The sequence below is a fragment of the Pollicipes pollicipes genome, unplaced genomic scaffold (assembly GCF_011947565.3).
Source record: "Pollicipes pollicipes isolate AB1234 unplaced genomic scaffold, Ppol_2.1 Scaffold_7231;HRSCAF=8579_pilon_pilon_pilon, whole genome shotgun sequence".
Taxonomy (NCBI): domain Eukaryota; kingdom Metazoa; phylum Arthropoda; class Thecostraca; order Pollicipedomorpha; family Pollicipedidae; genus Pollicipes; species Pollicipes pollicipes.
The window spans coordinates 12862759-12878389 of NW_023597034.1; positions in this window are offsets into that span (position 1 = coordinate 12862759).

Below are 15631 nucleotides of genomic sequence, written 5' to 3' on the forward strand. Positions count from 1 at the left end.
AAATTGCATGATTCCGCCCAGTTACCATAATCTCGTCGTGAATTTAAGCCCACATTTGAAGACAGCCCGTCATGTTACCTCTATCAAATGCTGGAGCACAGCTGCACAGTCGGCACTCTAATCGAAATATGATTTTCAAGTACGGCTATGCAGCTTGAGATATCACCATGACTCGATTTCATCAGAGTCTGAGAGATGAGAGTGTCGGAGTCCGGGTGCCTGTCCTCCTGCAGCAATCTGGTCCGATGCGCAAGTGCCCCAGCGTATTCATCACACTGCACTCGACCAGTTACGCCACAAGCGCATACCTTTGAGCAGGATACTGCCAGTTCGTACGCCTTTGAGCAGGATACTGCCAGTCGTACACACCTTTGGGCAGAATACTGCCAGTCGCATACAGGTGGCTGATGTGATCCCGATTTGTGGGAGAAACTGCCATGATCCCACACTCGCAGCTGGATATTTTTCTCCATAGGCTGATGCGATCTGGACTGGATGGAGGCTGCCGCTGTGTCTGACCTAAGGTTTGGCGACTGCGGGGACTCGTGCGCCCAGTCAGACCGCCCCCGCAGACGTACAGCCGATGAGAGGGAGCTCTGCTGTGACAGGGGTCATGTATCAGCATTGCAGCCTTGCAGGGATGTGTAAAGACTGCACTACGGCTAATGGAAAACTATTGAGTTGTTGTCCGATTTCAGTTGTCTTTTTTTCAAAAGTCGTGGCAGGCCCTGTTTGTGGATAGCGTTTATAATGCTATTTGATGAGAGCAAAACTGTGCATATAACCCTCAGGATAAATGGGTTAACACCGATAATAGCATCTGTTCAGCTTTCGCGTCCTCCCGCAGCGCCAGAATTATGACAGAACTGCAAAGGTATTGGGAGACGGGTGGATACGCTTCAAGAGGTTCGGGTGATTGCGGCATATGTTTTTGAAAAAAAATATATAACTGGAGGTCTTGCACTGCTTAATCCACTTAAGGAATTCTTAAGTAGGAAACCAGATCACCCGTTGGGAGGAAAGGTGACATTTGGAGGACCGTGCCACAAGCTACAATAGCTGAAGGGGACATTACAAAAGAAAAAACAAGAAAATAAGAGCATGGAAGAAAATTGGGCGCCTGGAGCTTCCTTTTTAGGCATCCAGCACACAAGATATATTTTTGTGGTAGAAATTAGACCGACAGTTTCACAGAAATGGATGGGGGATCAGGATGATAGCTTTTTGTGATGACAATGACTCCACGCTTGAAGAGCACTTGAACAATGCCAGTTGAGCGTTAACATTTTTTGCCAACATATTTTTAACGCTCCGCGTGATATCCTGACACGGGTACATCATGTCAGCCCGACCCTATTGGCTAGCTGCCGATTGGCCGCCATCGACGAAACAGATAAGCACGGTTTCTACGTCGCGAACCCTCTGTCTGCCACGATCGGGCAGATGTTCCACCCTTTGCCACCCGAGCCACGGGGACGGCTGACGGCTGTTGTGGAAGTGCTGGCTGGCAGTTTTCTTCGGACGGCCAAAGAAGGATGCGGCTCTTTGCATTGTTTGGTGTATCGTCATGCGCTGCAGCGCTGTCAGCGGGCGGGCCGCACTGCTGCCCATACCTGCTGCCCTGCCCTGTGGCCGTGGTCCTCACCTAAACGATGCTGTTCCGCATTGACCACGTACCCTGCGGCACAGGCTGCCAGTCCAGGTGGCCTAGTAAAAATCGTCGATCACGAGCCGAGCTCCTCGACGTGAACTGCACCTGATTGCGCTTGAGGCGATTCCGATGGCCTCGTTTGAGCGATCCGCTGGAACGGGGAGGCGTTGCTGACAGCGTGCAGGGGTCTGCACAGCCTTCTCCGGCCCCAGCTTGTTGCTTGTTGCGTCCGTGTATCTGTCGCCAGGCGATTGCGCTAATGTCCGTGTTGGTGTAATTGCGGTGGTGTAATCCCGCGGCGGGCGCTCACGCGACACGCTGCGTATTCCCAGCGTCGTGTTGAGCCACTGAGCACGCCACGACGGCCGGCCTGCGGCACGCCACGCCGGGCGGCGGTGGCGGGGACCGCCTCCGCCGCCGCCCCCTCGCTGTCGACGCGCCGACCCCGGCCCCCGGCACCGAGACAACTTGCAGTGGCCGTCAGACTGGCGTGCTCGCATCGCTTCGATGATGCATTGATCAGTTGGTAGGTGTCAGGGTTATCGGAAGTTTGGAGGCTCGTACTTCTTTATCTGGGTTGGAGGTTGACTTTCGCCAGTCGTGTGGTGCCGGTGTGCCCCAGCGACTGTGCTGTTTGAAACAGGCATGCAATATGGCGCGAAGAATGCCGGGCTTTCAGTGGAAAACCAGGCTATGTCGTCCCGGCGGGTCAGTCAAGTTTTTAATTGTCGTCTAAGCCCAGCAGTCGAGGACATAATGCGGCCAGATTACGCTGTGACGCCGGCAGTTGGGGATTACCAAAGATTTATGATTCCCCAATTACTGGGCATGCAAGTATTACGGTATTTATTCTGTACATACCTGATCATGGAAATCCGGAGCGGATTGCTTGCTTTCTTGCTAAAAGCGGGTCGCTGCGAGCGCCGCAGATATGTATTTGTGCCTTCTTGTAAGATTAGTTCCATTCCTACAAGAACGTAAATGGGATGGCGTGCCAAGGCTTGGGGTGTAAAATCGCGGCTGGCTAGTAAAGACCCGTTTGGGTGACATTTTTCTGTTATATGATATCAACGACCATGGTCCACCACCTAACCAGTTGGTTGTTCGACTTAGAATAATTTTGTTTTGAACTTCGGACGACTTACAGGCGAGAGCTATTATACAGGGATTGGGTCAGTTATAGGAGCTATCTAGTTATGTTTCCAATATACGTAAGGATTCACGAAAAGCAGCTTTTCAATACCGATTAATCCTGATCAACAAACCCATTCATTTTTTTTGTGTCTGCTTGCTGTCGTGACACCGATGCCTTCGGCTATGTTAAAGCCCGAAGCTTGCAAAATTTTTGCATCACGGAGGTAGCCCCCCTCACAAGAAAAGATACAAAGTGAATCAGGGGAGTGAACCATAGCCTGAAATGTAATAAGATTCAACCCCATTAGATACTTTTGATGTCTCCCAACTTGGAAAGTGAAACAAGTGACGTCTTTGTAAAATCAAACTGCTTTTTTCGAAGTACCGTTGATGGCAGTGTCCCTGCCTTCCCAGTGCATGTAAGGTTCAATTGTGATGCGGCATTTATCTTTGCTGTTTTGTGTCCGGGGCAAGCATGTTGAACACCAGCACGCCTCGTTTGTCTCAGGCTAGTTAACAATGTGTGTTTGAGTGTGCACTCATTGAACACCTAAAACAACCGTAGTAATGTTTTGCCTCAGCCGGCGCAGAGGAATGATCTTAAGTTGTTGACACTGCTCTATAGCGCACTTTATTGCACATATTCAGTGAGACAAGTTGAAGTCTAAAGAAAGGGCTCCAGTGAGCCGAGGACGCCACTGGTAACGCGCCCGGTCACTCCGCATATGACGATGTGTATAAACGCCTTGATGATAACCCAAAACGTGAAGTAACTCATGTAGTTATTGAAGGGGATTGCTTTTTCAAAGTGTCAGTTATGAGTGCCTCTGCCTTGCTAGAGTATACAAAGCTGGTCCCCACGGTATCTCCGTCTACGTTTTGTGGCGGGAGAAGTGATTATTATTTCTTGCCAGTGCACAATGACATAACTATAAAGAGAAGTTTGCAGTGGGCAGAGGGTATTACTAGGAATGTCGCGTTATTCTGCATGTAATGGAAGTGTCTGACATTATGATGAGGACAGTCAAGTCGTGTGATAGAAAACTCCTCAATATTTTCTCATTGTCTGGATATCTGTTGAAAGCATTGGGGATTCCAAAACGAATGAATTAACTGTGCATTGCAGCATACTTAGCTGTTTCACAGGCTAATGTTCTCTTGACCAGGTGTGTTCCCTGCGCTGCAAGAAGTTCGCAAATTTTCCACCGTAATGTTTTCCACACAGTGGTAAACGTTACGGCGGAACTACGATGCAAGTTTAATAGTTTAAACTGCAAGTTTAATAGTTTTCCACCCAGTGGGAGGTGAATGCTATCTAGTGAAGCTTCCGTATCACAAAACTTTAGTCCACGGCTTCAGGATCGGAGGAGAATTACACATGCTGCAAAGTTTGCTTGTTTGTGATCTATGTTGGCTTAAAATTCTCATTGTTCATATGGTGTGGTAATTCAGGTAAAGTGCAATTAAAAGATCTGTTGGTGGGCCCAGTCATTTTGGCAGTGCGGACGCCTATTCCAGGCGTGCAAAATCGAGGTGCGTATGTGAGACATTTCCGTAATCTTGGTGCGCTCCACCCGAACCATGGTGCGCTGATGCACCGATGTACAAGACATCACAAAAATAACTTAACACCAGCCCTTTGCGCATTTTCGTCCCTGCTGCCGACCGCACCGCCGGGTTTTCACAGTTTTGGACTCACTGTCGGGCTTCGAGTCTGCCGCCCATTGCGGAGTAGTTTGATTTGTCGCCGACCCGCACTTATAGGAGCTGTCGTGCAGGGAATAGCCGATTACCATTGAGGGTCGGTAACGTGACCTGTTTTTGTTCGCCAACATTGGGGGGGGGGGGGGGGGGAGGGCGGGCAAGACCACTCCCAGGGAGGTTCTTCGTGCCCGGACGGTTGGATCGATTGAGGGATGTGTTAGCTAGGCTGTAGTTACAGAAACGTTTAAAGTGTCCCGTCAGGCTGCAAACATGGGTTGGTGAGGACATTTCAAAGGCGATCGGTTGACTTTCAAAGGTGCACTGGCCAACGTGTTGCAATCGGCGGCGTGGCCGAGATCATCTGCGGTAAGGCAGAGCGCAAGGCCGGCCGGAGCGTGCGGCAATTGGCAACAATATTTTCTAGGAAAGGATGCCCAGGCGTCCAAGTCAAGCTCACGAAGCATTCCTTTCATTTGCACACGTACCAAACGACAGAAAAAATGCAGAAAAACTTAGACAATCAAGCTTGAAATTGTGCAGTGAGATTAAAATTGGTGTGTCGATAAATTGCACGGTGATCTGGGGCGATGAGTTGATGACCTCGGCTCGAGGTCCGTGTAATCGCCAAGGCGACCGTACTTGGGCAAGATCGAGCGGCCGAGGCCGGTCGGTCAAAAACGTCAAGCAGCCTGCAAAGCTGGTAGCGTGGACTGCAATGTGCGCTCAGGCGTTAAACGAGCTACAGGCCGTCCTTAAAACCAGGCGGCCGACCAAGAACATCATGTGCCTAGGGTGCTGGAAAGGTCGCTGCTTCTAGCATGAATCGCCCGTCAGTAAGGGAAACTGCCACAAAACGAAAAGTGGTGGAAGTGAGGTCGCAGGTAAGTTTCATGCTGATGTAGCTCCAGCTCACTCGTCTACACAGAGCCAGTAGTGGTGCGCACACCATCTGTCCGGATGTTGGGACAAAGTTGAGTGACCGGACTACTCACCAGGCCTGAATCCCACAAAGAGTCTGTGGTCAGTTCTGAGCGCCTCGATGAAACCAAGCCAATTACCAGCTCAGGGCAGCCCGAATCACTCCTCACGAACTCGTGATGTCGCATTTCAGCACATGCTCTGTATCATCTTGTGCCAAGCTTGCCATCCCGGGTTCGAAGGTGTGTAAAATTGAGTGACGGGCACATTGGCATGTTCAAACTTAATGAAATATTGAGAAATGGGGACACAGTTTAAAGTGTATATAACGCGCGTTCAAATGTGTCAATATACTTTCGGGCACGCTACACTAGTTTAGTGGCTTTGAAGCTCACATTTCAGTAGGATTATGCGCGTTGCCGAGCTGATCGCCGATTGTTTACACGTTACACAATGTTCCTGCCAGTGTTGGCATGTTATCCACCCTACCTACTTTGTGGTGCTGTCATTTGTTTTGGGAGTCCGAGCTTTGCGCAGTGCTCACTGGGTGTTGTACAAGCGGGAGGGTATGGCTGGGTGTTGTACAAGTGGGAAGGTATGGCTGGGTGTTGTACAGGCGGGAAGGGCATGGCTGGGTGTTGTACAGGCGAGAAGGTATGGCTGAGTGTTGTACAGGCGGGAAGGGTGTGGCTGGGCGTTGTACAGGCGGGAAGGGCATGGCTGGGTGAACGTTTTTTGGCTAGGAGGAGCACTACCGTGGTCTGGGAGGGTATATTTCCCGCAGGAACCGAGTCGATAAATCGAACAAACGAAATCGAAGCAGAAATGACGTCAGGTTGGCAGTTTTGCACTTAATTCAATATATCCAAGAGTGCTGACCGGGCGCCATTACATGCCTGTGGAGATTAACATCACCACAAGATCAGACAGGATTGAACTTTCCACTGCGCGGCAGGACGGCGCACGAGTGCGGTGCCATCCTGGATCTCTCCTGATACCTATCTGGAGGTGACCATCTCGTCGGCCGCTGGCGGCCGTCTCGCGTTCACGGCGTTCCCGTGAAGCCACGGCCGTTGTAGCAACGCTGGCTCCGACACTCCCGCGTCACGAGCGGAGCTGCAGAGCGAATGGTCCGCGGCTGACCTTGTGTGTGGCCGGCCACGGACCGTGGTGAGGATGGGCCGTGGGGTCTGAACGGCTGTGCGATGCCCCTAGATCAGCGTTTGTGACTGGACGTCTGCACTGATGTCACTGTTGATGTACGGACGTCTGTTGTCTGTTTTGCTTCTATTTGTGCTCACTGGATGTCTGCTGACCGGTGTCTGCGGCCGTATGTGGACCCGAGCAAGGAGGGAGGGGCTGGGGAGCCATCAAAGCGTCCAGGATTGCAGCTTCCAGTGTTCATACCGTCCAGGATCGCAGCATCCAGCGTTCATAACGCCAAAGGTGCGTCCAGTTCCATGCCCACTGGGGACGTTCATAAGGTCCAGGCGTGCAACGTCCAGAGGCGCAAAGTCTGGAGTCGTAAAGTCCAGTGTTCAAAGTGTCCAGTATCCCCAGCACTGAGGCTAGTTTGGATTCCTGCTGCTAGATGACACCACGTAAGCATCGTTGACCCCTACCGCTATTTCCCTTTTTGTCAACATGGCACAGTCAACCTGGCATTCCACCGCTGCACTCGCGGGGTAAGGGGGCTCTCCCGCCCCGCCGCTGCTGCCGGAGCCCCAAATGCCGTGGTACACTCGGTTGCCAAGGGGCCCTTCATATTGGTATCGGGTTCTTCATATCAGGTTCTTTCCACTTGCTTGGAAGACCCTGTGCTGTTGTTGGGGCCCCATATAAGGTAACGCTCCGAGGCACTCGATGCTCAGGGGTCCTCTTCATTGACCTATGGCTCTTTCTCTTTTACAGCTGATTTGCTGAGGGTCCTTCACTTGTCAGAGCTCTCTCTGTTACCCCTCCCGGACACTCTTGATCACACAGGGGCGTTAATTCATGTACACTGATCTTCGGTCATTGCCCTTTGCTCAGGGGTCCTGTATTCTGGCCGGACCCTCTATGCTAGCCTGCGGGGGTCCTTGTGATCGTTCAGGGGTCCCACCATATTGGTGTTAGGTTCTTCTTGCATGTTATGAGGACCCTTCACTGTTCACTGGAGCCCCTTTGTTGGCCTGCCACGGCAGTTTAGATTGCTCAGGTGCCGTCCCTAATGGTCTCGGGTTTTCCCATGTTATAGGAGGGCTTACGCCGTTAGCGGGGACCTAAATCTTAATCATTTTTTTTGGGGCTTTGCCTCTTACCAACTGATGATTGGATTTGCGGCTAGGCCGGTTACAACGATTAATTTGCTCTTTTAATTGTCGAACATAATTTTATACCCCGCCGACGTCGTGCATATTATTTCCGTTGTTTATTAACTTTGCCACGATTATTACACTTGTACGTTACGTTTTAATACATTTTAAAGGATAAGGTATTCAGTATTCCCTTGCACCAGACAAAGCAAAAACTCCGTCTTAGTCCTCAGCCATCAGCTGACTCCATCAACTATCCGGCTAATCGTATATAAGCTGGTAATCAAGCTTGTGCTTGATTTTGATGGTGTTTAGCAGCCAATTTAACTGTATGTTGCCATGTTTTCTTCGAAGTACTTAGTCTTAAAATGGCAGGATCCACCATGATCCGGCGAAAATGAACAAGTTCCATGTATTCGCATAGTAGCTCGCCCAGTTTTCTGGATCTGTGCGTAGCAAGCTAGGTTCCCATATACAAACTGCAAACATAAGAACACATATTAGAACTGCATACATATTAGATCTCAATGGTCGGGATACGAGGATTTGGTGGATAGAACCCTGAACTCTAGGAAGCTCACGAAGTAATAGGCCTTCTCCACCACACACTGTGAATAGCTCAATCAACACAGCAAATCACAACACTGCATGCCAATCACCCAATACTCGCGTCAGTCATCAGTGTCTTGTTCTTTGTCCAAGTGATGTATTTTTGATGCTGCTCCAAAGGGATGTCAGTAGTTTGATTCATTTCTTTGCTTAGAAGTCGTTTGTGGTCATGAATGAGTAATGCATCCAGAATGTTGTGTCTTATTGTTTTGTGTGTTGATGATAGAATTGCAGTTTTTTGTATAAGCGCTGGGCGCGCGAGGAGAGTATTGTGGTCGGGCTGCACGTGACTCCTTGGTGCCTCCTCCGTGAGGTGCTCTGTGAGATGTCGGAACAAAAGTGTTGTAGTTACACCATTGTAGGATACGGAACCTTGCAGCAGCACCTAGCAGCGGTCAACAGACGGGTGGAAATGACCACGTATCGAAATCGATACTTTCCAACGCTTTGTGAAATCAATGGGTATGCGTGTAAAGGGTATCCCAGATAAAAGGTGTTTCACTAGCGCAATTTTTAGATTGGTAGTCGGGACGTATTACGGCAAGACGCAATGACCTAATCTCTCTTGCTCGTAACGCTGCAACTGCTGAACCCGTTCAGAGAATCACTGGTCAGCCAACTAAATTGCATTGGTAAAGCGTTCTGGTCAGCAGCTGAAGGCCATTACGTCCCATCCTGTGGCCCCCAGCGACTTTTAGTCTGGTGATACCCCCAGGACCGTACGGAGGCCCTCAGAAGGGTGCATCACAACCGGCTCCCTCCCCGATGCGGCTGCCCCTCTGAGACTTCCAGCAACGGATCGGCGCAGGGGCCCTCGCTGATGCAAACAGACTCTTTACTGGCACAGGAAGTCCAATAATTGGTATCGCCTTATGGGCCCCTAGTTGAAACGGTGTAGAGGATCCCTCGTCCGGTACTGGTGCCCCTGACTGGCACAGGCCTCTCCACTGTCTCACTGTACATGAGAACCCCTTTTTGTCATTTCTCATGAATCCTTTCATTATCAGGAGGGTCCAGACCAACACAATAGGCCCGTTAACATGTGGAGGCCCATCATCGTCCCTATTCAGCAAAGGTTCTCCTTGCCGACGTGGGGCTCGTTTCCGACACATGGTCTGCTGCTAGGGACTGTGGTCACTGACGAGCAATGTGGGGGTCCTTCATTGTTTCAGGTGTCCCGACGAAAGTAGGATGCCTTCTAATTGGCATTTAGAAATCTTGGACTTGTCTCTGCTCGGGAAATAATCGCTAGGCCCCAGAAAAGCACGGAACGGACTGTTTGATATGGCTGTTCTCAGTCAGTTGCTTCAAATTGAAACATAGTCGGACGGGTCTCCGATCAGTGCTAGAGTTACTCTTAAATTTTGGGGTCCAGCCTTCAGGCTGTGATCCTTCCATAAGACCTCTCGCCTGCCCTTCAGATCTTTTCATCAGGCTCTTGATCTTCGGCCCCAAGGGACTAAAAAAGGACCTTCGGGGCCCATGGGACCCTTGGAGCCGAAGAGGGAGGTGGGGGAGTCGTGCTTAATTCGGTTCCCCGTGAAAGTAAAGCTTTAGGAGCCATTTTAAGTGCCCCTGGAATTTTACGTCGCTGTAAAATGAATGTTTGGGCTGATTGTGGTGTTCCAATTTAAATCGGGTGCTCATAAAAATAAATGTTATGATGCCCCACAATCAAGGGTCTTGATGCCTTTTCACCGAAGCTGCCGAACCAGAATTTCGTCAGAGTATAAGGCAGGGAAATTGTGGTGCCCCTGAATTTCGCCGCCCCTTGAAGGGGAAGTTTTGGACCACCTTCTATTGTTCTTTCAATGGACCACTTGCATTTGGTGTCTCAAGGAAATACATGCAGTGGTGGCCCAAAAGAAATATGTCGGTTGGCCGAATGGGCTGATGCAGGATTTCGTTAATGGAGAGTCACGGGCATTGTGATGACTCGTCGTAAAGCCCCAATGACAACGGGGGCTGTTGGTACCTGTTTCCTTGAACAGGGTGCTCCTTTCCTGGACGGTCCTTTTCAGATTTTTTTTCCAAAGTGAAAGGCACACCGATTGTAACGCCGCTGGACTTTGGTGCCCTTGTAAAATTTATGGTTTTGGTCTTTGTAACTGGCCCGCTTTGATTTAGTGCTCCCTTGGCAATCAAGATGATGTCGCCCCGCGAGGGCTGTTTTTGTGCCTCCTTGCCCAAGGGTTCGGTCCAGGATTTTATCAGGGCGGAAAGCTCAACATAGTTATGCCCCTGGAATTAATGGCTCTTTCAGAATAAAGGGTCAGGGCCCTTTCCGGTACCTTCTGGAACTGGGTGCTTCCTGAAAATGAAGGTTATGTTGCCCCGAAATGAAGGCTTTGGTGCTCGCTCTCCGAGTGGGCCAACGTAGGCTTTCGGCGAGGGCACGGCACGAACGTCATGGTGCCCGTGCAATTTGGTGTCTCATAAAAATATAGGTTATGTGGTTCCGAAGTGAGGGTGTTGTTGGCCCTTTGCGATGAGACTTGGTGCCTCTTCGGGGCATCAAAACCTCCTTGGGTCCAAGGGAGAGAGGAATGACCCCATGGCCCCTCACCCTCTGGACCCGCTCCTGCTTTGTGGTGCCTCAGGAAGTGTGTGCCTCTGGAAAATAAAAGCTAAGATGCCCGGTAATAAAGGTTTTTGGTGCTCCCTCGTGGAACAGGCAGATCGAGAATTTTGTAAGGGTGAAAGGCATGGGTATTGTGATGTCCATGGATTTTGAGCCCTGTTTAAAATCAAAGGCTGGGGAAGTTTTAATTGCCCACTTAGATGAATGGTCTCTTTAAAATAAAGGTTATGGTGCCGCGAAACGAAAGCTATGGTGCCCCAAACTGAACATTTTTGTGCCCCCTCGCCCAAGGGGCCAATCCAGGATTTCATCAGGGTAGGGGGCACACAGGGGGCTGTATCTCTGAAATTTTGTGCCCTTAGAAAATGAAGGTTTTGGGCCGGTTATGGTGTACCCGGATTTCGGTGCCTATTGAAAATTAGATTTGTGGTCATTTGTGGGGCCCCTGAAATGTTGTGGTCTTTTGAAAATAAGGGTTATGTGGTTCCGAAATGAGTATTCTGCTGCCGTTTCACCATGTTTTGTTGCCCCCTCGCCCCAAGGGACAGTGGACATAGCCCCATCCCCCTAACCCCTACCACTCTGCATCCGCTATTGGTCAAGGTCGGTTGAGAAGACACACCTCATGGCCTCATCGCCTCGAGGCGTAGGCCGTTATTTCTTCTTCATTTGTCATTCGGCTCCACGCCGTATATATATATATATATATATATATATATATATATATATATATATATATATACACCTTTGTAGTGAATATATTTCCCTTGGCGTCACGCAAAGCCTGGTTCACTGCAGTCTGACCTGTGCGGTTACGGCCATCGGTTACCTGGGCCGATAAAATGATCGTTCGCGCCATTTTCATTCGCGCCAGCCCGCCTGTCGTCAAGTGTGTGAAGTTCGGCGCGTGGATGACAATGTTCTAATAGCATTCATAATTGGTCGGACGGTGACGTTTCCCGCTTTAAGTATGTCAAGCGGCGTGGTTGTTCGGCTCCGGACCCCGGACAGATCTCGACTTGTCGTGTGGAAGTTGATTTTTGAAGGCGGGATCAGTGTGAGATGAAACAAGGAGAAAGTAAATATGGAAGTAAGCAAGCATTGATGGTTCACATGGTTGCAACTGTCGACAAAATGGGGATAATCTTTTCACGAAACATCATTGCCGATATCCAGTGCAGCAATAAGATAATGTGCAAGACAGCGGGAGTAGGTAGTTACACATGCGTACGACATTACACATGTAGAAGAAATATCACCATCAACCACATATTTCTAAGTATTACATCATAGTAATTTATACATTCACAGTCTAATTCTGGTGATACATATCTCCCGTTATGTAACTCCGTTCACAACGAGGCATGATATTACGGAGACCAGACAAAATGTGGAGAAGAAATACAAATGCACGATATGCTGTCAACTTAACCGAGACATGCATCAGAGAAAGCCTGCCTCCACCTGAAATGATGGAAAAATGAAATTAAGTGGCAGAGCCTGCTTCCGCCCTACTGCCTGCCGGCCACGTATGCGCTGAATACCGACAATGACATGATCTTTTGACATTTGTCTCGGTGTTCCTATATGCGATAGTCTGTCGCCTAACCGCCTAACGCATACACTTTTGCATATCCCGTTTCAAGAACATTTGTAGCATGCCCCACACACTGAGCTTGCCGTGAGCGCACTGTGTGCTCCTATATTCATTATCAAAGACTTAGCGAAGACTTAGCACCGGACCCCAGACAGATCACGACTTGTCGCGTGGGAGATGGTTTTCGGAGGTGGGCTCAGTGTGGGATGAAACAAGGAGCAAGTAAGATAATGTGTAAGACAGCGAGAGTAGGCACATGCATGTTCGTACGACAGAACGCTTGCAGAAGGGATATCACAAACCATATATTTTTAAGCATTGCATGATATGAATTCACACCTTCGCACTCTAATTCGGGTTACACATATCTTACGTTATATAACTTCGTTCATAACTGGGCAAGGCATTACTGAGACTAGAAAAATGTGAGAAGAAACAAAAATGCACGGAATGCTGCTATCTTAAACGAAACCTAACCGAGAAAACCTGCCTCCGCCTGAAATGGTGGAAAAATCAAATCAAATAGCGAATCCTGCCGCCACCCTACCGCCTGCTGGCCCCGTATCCGCCAAATACCGACAACAACATGATGCTCTGACATTTGTCTCGCTGTTGCTATATGCGATCGGCTGCTTGTCGCCTAACGCCTACACTATCTCATCTCCCGTTTCAAGAGCATTTGTAGCAATCCCCGCACGCTAGGCTTGCCGTAAGCGCGCTGTGTGTTCCTACACCCATCACCAGAGACTTAGCGAAACGATGGAAGGAGCTGAATGTATTGAAAACTGTTGTAATCATGTTCAAATTACATGCCCGTGTTCTTGTCAGATTTCCCTCGGTCTTATGTGTTCACTGCAGTTGTCTCACGCGATAGCAGCGATCGGTTACCTTGGTCGATCATCTTATCGTTAGCGCCATTTTCATTCGCTCCATCCTGCCTGTCGCCAAGCGCGCGCGAACACTGGCGCGTCAATGAAGATATTCTCGTTGTTCGGACGGGAAAGTTTCGCAAGCATCGGAACCTTTCGGCGCCAGCCCACGGACAGAGCACAACTTGTTGCGAGGGACTTGGTCTTTTGGGACGGGGTCAGGGTGAGGTCAAGCTAAGAGGAAGCAAATATGGAAGGAGGCAGGCATTGTTTTTTTCCTGTTTTGCCCGCTATGGCTTCAGTTATTAGCAAAATGAGGGATATCGTTTCACGACAAAAAAAGAAAAAATCACGAAAAATCGTTGCCGATACCCAGAGCGCAGTTTTTCGGACGCCACGTCCAGAGTCGCACGCTATGCGACTTTTTAGGGGATTCTTCGAACATCGTCGAGTTTGGTAAAGTGCTCCAGTTCCTTCGCGCTATAGATTTCCCTGTAATCTTTTCATCATGATGCTAGGGCCGATCATCATGGCTCTATAGGGTGACCTGATTGGTGCACTTTTCTGATTGACGGCCCTGCATAAATTGATAGTTATGGGCGCTGCATGACCTTCAGCAGTCGATGCGCCCTAAAACCCCAAATCATCATCATCGAGACTGTCGTTAGTGAGCGGGGACACGCACTGAAGCTAATTTTCGATAACAAACCCGATCGACCTAACCTACAATAGCCCTTTGTTTCGGTCGATTCTGGACCACTACCTGGCGCGAAATCTAATGCATGACTTAATCGCATGCCCATTGGTTAGTAAAAGGTACTTATATATATATATATATATATATATATATATATATAAACATACGCGAAACAGATTGTTCCTGATGCATGTTTTGTTAAACATCACAACGGTCTTAGCATTGGTGACCTTTCCAGATGCTTTCTGGATAAATCTGATGACGGCTTTCGCTTCTTCTTGCTGGTCGTTGAAGATTTCACGACGTGTCATGATACAAAGATGATATAGATTGTCATATTGCATTGCCTAGTGTTGCTTATATTTCGCAACGTCCCATTCTTCATTGGACATTTTCTGGAATGACAATTTTGGGCAAAGTCTGTATCGTAGTACGTTTGTAAACAGGCCTCCGCATTACTGCATTCTGGATAACGATGCTGTGACGTTATCAATGGGACTAAGTTATATGACACCAACGCTATGGCGACATGAAAACGCTGTTCGTTGCGGGCTGGTTTAAACATAAATATTCTCATAAGCCGACTTTTTCAACCTAGCGCATTCAATGAAAACAATTTCAGCTGGGAAATGGAGTTGATTTGCATCAGAACCGCAAGGTTATTGCTAAAATGCAGCTTCCAGCCTGCCCCCGACAGACGGGTGGGGTTACCCATTCACCAGTGATTTATCCCGAAGAACTTTGACCGGAAGTGCTTAGAAACAGTCTGTGTAAAAGAGTACAACATGTAACAACAACAACAGTGAAGGATGGAAATGAGATACGGCGGGCTAGACAGGCTCGCAGCACCGTGGGACGCGCCTTGAGAAGTTGGAATGCACATCCTGTAGCCTTAGGGAGAGCATTGTCAGGGGTGGATGCAGGGTTCGTCTGCCCTTATGTGGGTTATGAGTGGCGAACTCCTGGGGCTTAAATACAGCGCGTGGAATTTCAGTTAAAAAAACAAAATTTTGCTGTGAATTGGGCCGATTTCTGGTAAGTTTTGTTATTTCTGCCAGTCAAAATATCGAGGCCCATACCTCAGCTCCTAAATAGTCTAATAAAGATATTTTATAGGGTGCCGGGGACCTCTGTGCACCATTTTTATCTAACGCATCCAACATGATAGATCTGCATGATAACCAACACCTAGGATGATCATAGCACAGCACAGTGACATTCTTGGCACCTGCCCTCCTCACATAATCTTATTTTCACATTTCTCTCCATATAGGTGCAGTACGACGATGCGCGCAAACATTGCCCATCAATTGACATAATGTTAGTACTACGTATGATATTAATCTATTTAGATGTAAATGTTCGTCTTCCAAAAGTGCATTACATATATATATATATATATATATATATATATATGTATATATATATATACACACGCATATATATATACATATATATATATATGTATATATATATATATATATATATATATATATATATATATATGTATATATGCGTTGGCCTCGACGAATATGACGCTGGTGCTTAAACTAGACCACGTGGTCCAGAAGGACTTA